The following is an 11,795-nucleotide window of genomic DNA, read 5'->3' as shown; positions in this document are numbered from 1 at the left end:
TTGGTCGGTTTCCATTATGTTTGTTATGTTACCTTAACTAAATAGAAAAAAATTCACGGACTAATAAGATGCCATCAAGTGGCTCAATAGGGCAGTTGCGCCCCAATGGTGGACGCACGGGGGGTCAGTCGGTAAATTTGCGTGTTGTTAACCCTAGCATTGTCGGTCATGGACGTTGAGGCGGTGCGTCTAGGCAAATTCGGTCGGTATCCGCCAGGTTCGTTATGGCGTCGGAACTAAAAAATTGACGTTTCCTTGGTTTCCATTATGTTAGTGATGGTAACTCAACTATATAAAACAAATATAAAATAATAACAAAATTCATGGACTAATAAGATGCCGCCAAGGGCCACTTGCGGGGACACCAATTTGGTTGGTTTCGGCTACATTTGTTACGGTATCGGAGCTAAGAAAAGGATAAAATATAAAAACTAAGTGGACCAATGGGGTGGCGTCGGTTGGTAAACTCGGGCAATGGTAAAACCGAGTGTTGTCAGTCCTGGGCGTTGAGTGTATAAATGGGGTGGCGTTGGTCGGTAAACTGACGCATTGGTAAAACCCAAACGTTGTTGGTCCCGGGCGTTAAGATGGTTAGTCTATACGAATACGATCGGTTTCCGTCACGTTCGTTACGATATCAGAATTAAAACAAATAAAAAAACATAATTGGCGTTCTGTTGGCTTCCGTTATGCTCGTTACGATAAAAAAAACGGAAAAAAAAAACAAAACAAAAATCCAAGGACAAGTTAGGTGCCGCCAAGTAGCCCAATGACGACTTAGCGGCACCAAACTTCTTATTTATATGTAGTAGATAATAGGCTTATAATGTCCAACTATCTATCATAGTAGGTTTATGATGTCCAACTATCTCTCATTTATGTTACATGGTTTACGTTGTTTTTTCTTGGCGTCCAACCTCAAAATAAACCTATGTGCCCAAGAGCAACGTGTTCGGGGTTGGGGTAACTGAACTCAAGATAAGCCACACGGCGAACACTTTTGCTTGTAGACAGGGCTCGGAGAATACGGCTGACCATAGCAGATTACTTTTCATGTGGAGGTGATGGTCTTATATGAAATTGAGGGTGTAAGACAAGCTCATACACTACACTAGAAATCCAGAAAGCGGAGAAAAACTTGGATTGTGAAATTGCAAAAATGATAAATTAAAATTGGATTAATACATCCAATTTGTTGTAAAACAACGTCCTAATAGCAACCAATATTGAGAGAATAGATAATGGTGAATAGGACGAATCTAACTGATTTCTAATATCTAATATAAGAGTCACTGTTAACAAGGCTATAACATTAATACAACGTAATGGTAATATGAAAGTTAGAGTGTTGATAGTCACCAGAATATAAATGCTCATAACGTAATTGATATTGAAACAACACGGGATAAATGTATTTGGTACACCAGGTTAACACAACCAACGTAAGAAAGTTTTTAAATTAAATTTTAATAATTCAAACAAAAAACCATTGGCCGATGCCAACTCTCAAAAATTCATTGGCCGACATTAGTTCCCGGTGTCAATATGGCCGATAAAATTTATAACTTTCATTTTCGTTGCCAAACATAATCCCTATATTGCAAAATTTTCAATGACAGCGTGTCCGATAACATGTATAACTTTCACCTTCAATGTCAAATATAATCTTACATCTCATTGTAACAAAATAGTTTTCAAGAATGTAATCCTATATCTCGTTGTAACAAAATAGTTAAGTCTTCAAAGACAGCGATTTGCTACGACTTACTAGATTTTACAATTTTTTTTAAAAAAACACCGAATAAAACAAGTATCTTTTCATAACCATACTCACTAACCGATAATTATTCATACTAACAATACGACCAATAACCTGTTGACTTTCACTTCGTTACCGAACTGAGTATAACATAAAAGTAATTTCATCTGGCCTAAATAAACAATTGACATACATTAAAATGAAATCCAAACCATTTTCCGGCGACCCACCGCAATCCGATTCAGATCTACTTGGTTGATGGTCTAACGATTTGCTAGCAACGCTTCAAATCTGCTCGATTCAGATACCTGTAATTCATCTTTGTTCAGATCTACTCGTTTCACCCCTCGTCTCCTCTCCGTTTTTCGGCATTCCACAACTCGATTCAAATATGCTAGGCTAAGGGGTTTGACGAGTTGGTAGTTAACATCATCAAGGGCGGCTGTCAATTTCTTTCTCCGACAGCTGGAAAACACACCATCGCCGGAGATGGTGTAGGTGACGATATGATCTGTCATTAATATTTATTTAGTATTTAAGAATCAAGCATCACATGATTTAAGAGTAAAAGGAAATGATTATATTATATTCTTTTAAATTCGTTTTTACAGGTATGGTTACTTTGGATTAATAAAACATCGGTTACATTGTTAGCTGGATTATTAGTGATCAATAGGTAATAGTTTGAATTGTTTTAAATCCAATTTTCCGTGAAAATATTGTAGATTGTTTAAAGACAAAAAAAACAAATAACTTATCCACTTGAACGCAGTTACTCTTTATCATATCGTAATATGAATTACTATCGGTCAATGAATAGCGGTTACCCATTTTCATATGGTAGTATGAATTACTATCGCTCAATGAAGAATAGCAGTTACCCTTTACCATATTGTAGCATGAATTATTGTCATTCAATGAATCTGAATATGAAGTATTAAACCGCAATTCACTTTTCATAAACCAAATATGCTTCATTTTAAGCTAAAACACAAAACAGTTATCACTCCAGAAGATGTACTAAAACTGTCAATATTACTGATTCAGTAAAGAACAATTCAGCAAGCATTTTAAACTTAAAATATTATCATCTGACTACGAACAACATAAAACCAAGCCGGTCTCCATCTAGGTGGCAAAAAGAAACCTCATATCAGCCTCAGTTAACCTTCCCAAAGCTTCATTACACCCACCAACAGTCCTGCATTGTAAACAAACAAGTGTTACAATAGAACAAACCTCACTTAGTTCACAAGCCGAACCGAGTCAGAACAAGCTCTGGCTCGAGCTTGCCTCAAACTTTAAGCTGAATATAAATTACCCTTCAAACACCAATTTTTTCTTCTCTTGCAAATTCAGAATCCGCTCCTCAATTGTGTTCTCAATTACAAACCTCACAACCCTACAAGTCACGCTTATATGTCAACACGGGTTCTTTACAACAACAACAACAACTGACCTGATTGGTTTGTATTGACCGATACGGTGGATGCGATCCTGTGCTTGCTGCTCCACAGCAGGGTTCCACCACGGGTCCATCAAGAACACCTAAATACTCGAAAATCAACAACTACTGAAGAAAATATATAAAAGTGATTGATTTTGAGGCCTTACATGCGATGCAACCATAAGATTTAAAGCAACGCCTCCAGCTTTTAGGCTCATCAAAAAGACTTTGCAGTCTTTGTCATCTGTGAATCTGGCAATTGCAGCTTCTCTAGCAGCCATGGTCATAGATCCATCTAACTGAACGCATTTCACACCGCACTGCAAATTCAAATAAATAAAAACTCATCTCTATAAACAAAAATACAATAATTTCTGTTTTCAGATATATGGTTTAATATATAAATAACCTATGCATACAACCTAATGAGCTATATAAATAACCTTGCAGATGTTCACCTTAAGACATGGCCTCAATTCCGTCCACCTTTTGTACGCACTGTGCGTCATCTAGTCAGGGGTGTTGATTGAGCAACGCAACTAGATTTTTGGTAACACTGGTTGGGTTATTTGGTATCGAGTTTTGGAGAAGCTAAATAGTACCAACCTAAATAAAGTTCAGTTTAATTGTTAATGGGTTGATTTGGGTAGAACACTAGGCTGCTGAAGCAAGTGTCCTACCCGATACATGAATAGCTTCATTAACCGAAACCAGATTGCCAATTAAACCGAATATTATCACTTGGTTTGTTGTTCCAAAACTCAACACCTAAATAACCCAACATGTTTAACCTGAAACCCAATTACGCTAGCCAATTAATACTCCTAGTTCGAGTGGCATTGAGTCCGTTGAGTTATTCGGTACAGTTATAAATGACGGGCCTAGTCAGAAGCGAGCTGCCTAGGAGCGTCTCAGGTGCGGTTTTTAAAACCCAGATGAGAATTGAAGCCAAAGGATTGTTGCAAATTGATAACCTTAGGTTGTGTAGGTAACTAACCTTTAATCTCGTAGGTAAAAAACCAAAAACAAGTAAAAGTTGTAAAACAATTTTACCTTCTGTAAAGAATAGTGTATGAGATCCAGAAAGGATGTGAACTGGCTGAAAACAATTCCTTTGGCAGAACCATCCCTTTCAACCATGAATCTGATTTCTTCCTTCTGAAAATTATTCAATCACATTAAGTTAATGTGCAAGTAAATTAAACAAGTTAAATAACAGGTCTAAACTAGTAATTTTGTATTAGGTAAGTTGAGCTGACCCGAGCCATTTTGTTCAAAAATTACTGCTTCTTAATTTAATACAACACCCTGATCCCCAAAACCTTCACCCTTATTAATACATGGGTTGACACGAACACGGCCCGTTTAACTCAAATTCTTCTAGTTTTTAACTTTTTTGCAAATGGTACTTCAAATTCACAACAAACAAAAATATACAAATATCAAACAGCTACATTGTAATTTAAAATCTTATGTCATTTCTATTTTTAAATTTTAAATATTGACATAAAATGCACAATCAATTAAACTCATGACATCACACATTTAAAAAAATAAAATAAAAAAATAAATTAAACAGAATAACGACAAACCCTCCTAATTGACACGAGCACGTTTGGCTAAACAGATTCGCAAGTTCGACCTGAAACTGACCCAAACTCTGTTATACTAAACGCAAGTCCCAAACCCACAAATTCCGTGTTAGGTTTGTATCATGTCATAGACTTACACCTCTAAATAAAATTAACAAGGATAAAACAAATATAATAAAATAATACTAGAACAATAATTCTTGTGCCTGTTCGGAAATTTTCAAAACTGAGTGTGTTTAGAATACCCGTAGACCCAACCCGCATGTTCGTGCTGTACCAAACATGCCACTTTTCGGATTTTACATATAATAATTAGTTTGTCAAATACGATTACAAAACATCTCAATAAAATGCCATTTTCAAATAAAATTATTCAGGAAGTTTTATGCATCAACTGTTGGCCGGTTCAACCGGTTTCCTTTTAAGCTAATAAAATGACACCCCTACATAAGATAAGGGGTGTTAAACGGGTCATATTCGTGGATTAATGGGTCCAACCCAACTTGAGCATGACACGAAAATGAAAATTATGACAGACATACGAAACTAAACACGACTCATTTAATGCAATTTTTTTCTTTTTTGAAAAATATAGTTTAAATTTAGAATTTCACGACAAAAAAAGTACAAACGTATATAAAAGAGTTGCAATGCAAAACTAGAATCTTATATGTCAATTTGTCTTATAAGTTCCAAATATTGACATAAACTACACTGCCAATTTAATTTATGACATAAAAAAAAACATTTAAAAACAAATGGGTTGAAGTGTTAACCGTACTGGTTGACATGAAGACGACCCATTTATACCAAACCCAAATCCGCAAATTTTGTCTTAGGTTCTTGCCATGTCATAGATTCACAACCGTAAATAGAATTAACAAAATTAAAGCAAAGATAATGATAATAAATAATAAACATATACCAGAGCATCAATTTTTGTGCTTGTCTGGAAATTTTCAAGACGAATTCTGTTAATAATGCTGGATGACTTAAATCCTTTAAAACTTGATTTAGTCTTCTGAGCTTCTTGATTATTGTTATTTGCGCTGAAGTCAACCGTAAGCGGCTTTGAACACGATGGGCACGCGGGTTGACCATAGCTAGCAGAAAATTCAATCAAGCATGACTTACAGAACAGATGCACACATGATGTCACCTGAAAGTCATATATTTCATTATTTAGTCAACATTTAATTTCGACTTTTAAGTTAAACTAACTTTTTTAAAATTAATATAGTACCACAGGGTCTTCTGCTACATCATGACATAAACCACAAAATTGTTCATCAGTTGATTTGGTCTCTGTCTCGGTTCTCCTTGCAACAGCAGTTTGGAGTACACCACAAGGTAAGGATGGTCAACAGCCTGTGGGCAAACCAAAGTTAGAGAAAAAAGTCTTTTTGACATTTTGAAAACTGTATATAAAAGTTAGTAACCTGTCGCAGGCGTGTTAAGAGGTCAAAAATATGAGCATAATTGTTCATCAGTGTTCCTTCTTCAATATAACTGCAAATAAAATCATTAGTAAAATATTTGGTTATCTAATGAAACAAAAATTCCAAACACCCTTATAGCTTAGATGGACCACTTTCAAGGCATAAATTCCAACAACATTAATATAAAAATATTCCCAAATGTTATACGTTTTTATCATTTAGTGATGAAAGATCAACACAAACAAACAAAAAAAAACAAAAGAAAGCCAAAACAAACATGTAAATAGTGGCGAATGATTGTAATTTGGTGAATGCAAGAGATATTTTTATTAAGCATGTAAAAGAACTGAACGAGCAATGAACTGTTTGTAAACTGTTAGGCACAAAGTTCAAGTTCGATTATGTTTGTTTATTTAATAAACAAACATGAACAACAGTGTTTGTTCATTTAGTTAAACAAACATGTATATATGTATCATTCGCAAACGTTCTTTTACATTCGTACATATAAATTCGTTTATTTCATTTATGTTAGTTCGTTATGTATATTTATGTCCATTTTGTTCACATCGTTTTTATGGTTAGTTTAATTTTTTACGCCCATTGCAGTTCAGTCTAGTTTAATGAGATTATAACATTACCTATTAAAATTTAGTATAATTTTATTAACTGTTTTTGGCCCAACAAAGTGATGTTCATTTATTGCTTTTGGTTTGCATTCGTGAATCGTTTGTTTATATTGTTAATAAACAAACAATTAATTTTCTTAAGAAACAATTACTTGTCTGCGTTCGATCTTCTCTTCTGTTAAACTTATACAAGCGAACATGAATATGCCCCATTCGTGTTCGTTCGGTTCGTTTACATACCTGTATGTTATATAACAGAACATATAATTAGATAGAAATAAAATTACGTATTGAATTGTGCTTGACTTTCAGTATAGAGTGAAGTATAATAATCATGCTCTGTAATATCAAGGTAGTCCCGCCTCAAAGAAATCTGCAAACATCATCCAAAATGTAACAATTTTGTAATGATTATTAAACACATAAACATCGTTTTTTAGGTTTTTAAATCAACAATAAAACATTAAAGCTTACTATTCTGGGAGGAAGTGCAAGATCTGCAGCTCTACCCTTTTTGGTACGCCTTAATAATATGCTTTTCAAAACCTTATCTTTTAGGAGAATCATAGCTCTTCTACCATCATCACTACGCCCTCTATTTGCAATCGGATTAGCAATATACTGTTTTTAACAAAAAAACACACATCAATTATGTTTGTTTAAACAAACATACATGTATATAACACTTTGTTCATTTAGTTAAACTAACGAGCACGAACACATGTCTATTTGTGGACGCTCGTTCATTTAAATTCGTTCGTTACTTTACATTCCTTAATATATTAATTTACTATATTTTTGTTAATTACAAATTGGGTCTAGTTTTTTAGGCCAAACACAATTTTCTTCACATTGCCTCCTAACTATTTTACCTCAGTAATATTCGTTCACCTATGTGCATTCGTTTACGTTGGCGAACCGTTTGTTAACATTGTTAACAAACTAATATAAAGTCAAAAACAATCACGAACATGTTCATTATTTTAGCGAACGAACACGAACAAGAAAACCCGTTCAATTAATTATTTCTGTTCGATCGTCTGCTCGGTCAAAGTTAAATGAACTGACGAGAACATGCTCCGATAGTGTCCGTTCCTTTCGAGCTAAAAAATCAGTAATCTCAAAGCATAACTCACTTTATTCCACCAACAAAAGTGCCTCACTGATTTGTGAGGGCAATTTGGGCATGCTGAATTTGAACTGTAATCAAGCACTTTACAATCACAGTCTTTACACAAATAGTAAGAGTACGGAGTTATTTGTAAGAAACGAACCTACACAAAAAACAATATTTACAGTTATGAAAAGAACAATGGCAAGAAATAATATTAACTTGTCCGGAAAAAAAAAACTTACAAGTGAGTAGAGTTCACCAACACGATTTTGAAGAGGAGTGCCACTTAAAGCCCATTTATAGGAAGATTCTAAAGCAAAAACAGCTCGTGTGGTATTACAGCGTCTATCTTTTATGTAATGAGCCTGTAAAAAGAAATTGTATAACAATAAGCACCGGCCTGGTAGCCCCATAAACATGATAAAATGAAGGTGCAAAAGCAGTGTATTATAGATGTTTGCAAGTTCCCAGTATATAATATAAGCAGCTGTGTCTAAAGGAACACCATTGACACACATACTATACAAAACACTACTGTGTGGTCATACCGATACAGGCCATACAACATTAATAAACTGGTCATACAGAGTCGTATAGCGTGTTAGACTAGTACATCATATTGCCCATAATGTTTTGAGTTAAAAGTCGCCAGCTTATACAACACATACGATGTGGTCCAGTTCCACCGACACAAAAGTGATTCATGATCACGTAACCACTGACAAAGTCATACGGCCCGTATGACAACTTTCGCCTATCATATGGGCCCGTATGATGACGTCACCTGATGTTTGCTAGCATCACTGGCGTATCTACAACGGCCCCTTTTATAAACATTAAAACTAAAAGTTTGCATAAAAAATTGATATTAAGCATCAAAACAGTAGATCTCTAAAACATACCTCATCCAAAATTATGCGATCCCATTTTACAGAGTGCAAAAAAGAATTTATAGGCGATTTACATCCGGAACCCGACGGAATATCCAAAAAACCACCGGTTTCTAAGTTTTCTTTCTTCCTATTACCCTTTGTCTTCTTTTTACTTGACTTCATTTCATCATCCTCTTCATCAGGTAGATCTTCCTTTGAAAGAGACAATTTTTCATTAAGTTTTCCTTTCTTTTTGCACTGTTTTGACTGTTTTGCAGTTTTGACCGCATTGGGACCACAAAAATACCTAAGATGAACTTTCATCTTCTTTGCATAAAACATTTTTCCACACCACTGACACCTGTCTTTCGGTTGCATGACATTTTTTCTATATTCCGCCTCAACAATCGAGTAGGTAGTTATAATAAAATCATACTCAGAGAACTCAAAAAGTGTTTTCCCTCTGTTGGGACCATGATATACCAATACCTTAGTGCTTCCTTTTGTAGTGAACCGGTCAATCTCATCAACCCATTGCATGACCGCAATTAATGGGCATATCACAAGAGTTGTTTTGACACATGGTAGCCCTGTAGAACAACCAGTTGCCAGCTCAGCAGACTCACCAAGCTCACGACGAAGTGCCCATTTAGCAAGCACAAGAGCAATAGCTTGCACCGTCTTCCCCATTCCCATTTCATCTGCAAGACTACCGCCTCGTGAAGCAGATTCTTCCTGCTTTAATCCCCATGCTAACCATTCTTTTTGATACCTTAAAAGTGGCATGATCAGATCGGGTGATGGGTCAACGGTTTCTGCCACTACCTCATTCAAACTATCCAAACTAACATCCTCTGTCATATGCTGGTCAAGCCAGTTCTCGGTCTCTTCTGCCCAAACTTCCCACATTAAGGTTGGTTTTGTCTTCTTTCCTTTCTTCTTTGATATTTTTTTTATTACAATATTGACTATTTTATCAATCTCAACTTGATCAATATCAACCGCCATTTCTTCATCAGATTGTTCACCTCTTTTCTTAGCTTTTCCCTTTCCCCTCTGTGAACCAGTTTTCCTTCTCTTCGGCTCATCAACTTCAAAATCTGATGCATCAGTGAGCACCACTTCTTCCCCATTGTCGACCCCTGTATTTACAACAAACACAAATCCAAGTTATGAATGCAACAGAAAAGAGCACCCTCTCGGATTAATACATTCTTTTCATTGTTCTATCCACCAATAACTTATAACAAATCCTAAAACTGAAATGCAAACATACAAGAGAGAATTCATTTCAGAACCAATGATATGTTAAGAACAGCAAAAAACACATTAACTCTTCTGCTATTAATCATATGAACTGCCTAAAAAGTTTGAAGATTTCAATATTTTTAACATTTACTTTTAAAAATTATAATATAGATAGTATTTTTATCTAAATGCGTATATGCACATTTATATGCATGGGTTCACATTTTTTTTGTTTAAAAATTCAGTAAAAAAAAAAAGATAAAACCAAATAAAGAATAGAGTGATATATAAACAATTATTTTTCAACTTTCCATTTTTCATTTAAGCAAAATGTATACATCTTGTGTGGCTCTCATGATTCTCAACAAACTATAGGTTCTGAAAACAATGCACCTCTATATCTACACACAGACACAGACACAAACATGCATGCTGGCGTAAAATTTGACAAAAATCAATCCCATAGGAGAACATAAAATATGTAATCCATCACTTCCAAATTTTTTAAACGGTCCTATATATGTTTAGTTACTAATTTCTCATAGCCCAAAAACAATAACACTACATAAGTTAAATACAAATGAACACCTCCCTCTGCGTGTAAGAAAACAATCAATCCTGTTGGCATAAAAGATAATAAAGTGAAATAAATAAGTATACCTTCATGACTAGATTCACTGTAATCAGAATCTGAAGAAAAGCTATCATCATCATCATCTTCATTGTCCAGTGGCACCACAGGGCTTTTACCTAATTTAACACAATTGAATCAAATCAAGTCTTATCAGAGGCTATGCAGTTAATGCAGAAAAATATCGGAACATCGGTTAGCGCGGTGGGATATCGGTAATTTTAATATCATGAAGAATTTATATATATAGCAATGAACGCTAACAATTCCGTATCATCTCCTACCATTAACCAATTAACCGTTTGCAACTTGCAAAACAATAACAATTGTAGCAAGTAGGAAGCGATTAAGACTTAAAACATTAACATTAAGCACCAAAAACTGACAATTAACACTTAAAACACTGATATCAAGCCATGGTCAAATATCGGTCCAATATTGTGACCAATAGATCACATGGGACCGATAACCGATATAGCAGTATTGACTGCATAGATCAGAGGAAACAAAACAAAACCCGTCGGTTCATTTCAACAAGCAAGTAAAATACATAATAATAACATGAAAATGTAAGTTTCAACAGTCTATTATAATAAAAATCATCACACAACAGTCCACCACTTTTGTATATTTATTTATGACACGTCCACGGTGGTGTGTTATAGTCTTAAATCGAAGTCTCAAATCACAGAAAATCGATGAAAGATTGATTACCTTTGTTAGGAGGATCGGACGATCGAGATCGAAGCTTCATGGACGCGCTGAAATGAAAATTAGGGTTTTTGAGACTGAAGAAGAAGAACAAGTGATGTATGTTGTGAGAGGTCGCAGGGAAAACTGTATTTATTTATTATTTAGTATTATTTATTATATAAAATAAATAAATACCATTGTAATTGTATTCATTGTTTACATCATTTATTTATTTAATTTGTTACGTGTGAACTCCAAAATAAAATGGCATTTACATATTTCTCCTTCTTAAATTTTGAAATTACATATTTTTTTAAATAATTTTTAAAAAGCATTATATATTTTGCATTAAAAACTTGTATTTGGGGAAA

The 11,795-nt window shown here is 34.6% G+C and overlaps 1 pseudogene across 1 annotated transcript; it reads right to left on the bottom strand.

Moving 5' to 3' along the window:
• Positions 1–2,788: 2,788 nt before the first annotated feature.
• Positions 2,789–11,485, bottom strand: LOC143542926 (ATP-dependent helicase rhp16-like; annotated as a pseudogene). The gene is made up of 15 exons (XR_013136983.1): positions 11,446–11,485; positions 10,761–10,850; positions 8,883–9,994; positions 8,223–8,345; positions 8,003–8,140; positions 7,341–7,487; positions 7,154–7,239; positions 6,238–6,307; positions 6,042–6,166; positions 5,724–5,957; positions 4,260–4,364; positions 3,374–3,526; positions 3,219–3,307; positions 3,081–3,161; positions 2,789–2,960 (listed from the first exon to the last, which is right to left on the bottom strand). The product of XR_013136983.1 is annotated as an ATP-dependent helicase rhp16-like (transcript).
• Between the last annotated feature and the right edge of the window lie 310 nt (positions 11,486–11,795).

Source organism: Bidens hawaiensis, unplaced genomic scaffold (genome assembly GCF_021521415.1).
Source record: "Bidens hawaiensis isolate Kalapana, Puna unplaced genomic scaffold, B.hawaiensis_p1.1 tig00013001_1, whole genome shotgun sequence".
Lineage (NCBI taxonomy): Eukaryota > Viridiplantae > Streptophyta > Magnoliopsida > Asterales > Asteraceae > Bidens > Bidens hawaiensis.
The sequence above is the reverse complement of the archived record's forward strand: the minus strand, read 5'-3'. Positions and strand labels throughout refer to the sequence as shown.